This window comes from Papaver somniferum, unplaced genomic scaffold, assembly GCF_003573695.1.
Source record: "Papaver somniferum cultivar HN1 unplaced genomic scaffold, ASM357369v1 unplaced-scaffold_23936, whole genome shotgun sequence".
Taxonomy (NCBI): domain Eukaryota; kingdom Viridiplantae; phylum Streptophyta; class Magnoliopsida; order Ranunculales; family Papaveraceae; genus Papaver; species Papaver somniferum.
This window is the reverse complement of record NW_020634304.1, coordinates 1-402: the sequence shown is the minus strand read 5'-3', so window position 1 is coordinate 402 and position 402 is coordinate 1. Positions and strand designations below refer to the sequence as shown.

Sequence of the window (402 nt, the reverse complement as noted above, 5' to 3'; positions counted from 1 at the left end):
CCCCTATTACCATGTTAGGGATTTTGAGGAAATTTGTAGTACTCTAAGAATTAGAGGCTTAGATGATGATGCTTTGAAACTTAGGTTATTTCCATTTTCCCTGAAAGATAAGGCCAAATCGTGGATATATAGTTTGGACTCCGAGTCAATTGAGACATATGAACAAATTACATCTTCCTTTTTCAATAAGTTTTTCCCTAGGCACAAAACATCGTCTATTAGGACGCAAATATGCACATTTTCACAACAAGAGGGAGAATCTTTATATAGGTATTTGGAAAGGTTCAATGATTTATTATCCCAGTGTCCTCATCATGGTTTAGAAAAGGTTAGGCTAGTTCAGATCCTTTATGAGGGTTTAGATTATTCCACAACGACCATGGTTGAGTCTCTATGCACTGG

The 402-nt window shown here is 36.6% G+C and overlaps 1 pseudogene; it reads right to left on the bottom strand.

Moving 5' to 3' along the window:
* Positions 1–221: 221 nt before the first annotated feature.
* Positions 222–321, bottom strand: LOC113340802 (annotated as a pseudogene).
* Between the last annotated feature and the right edge of the window lie 81 nt (positions 322–402).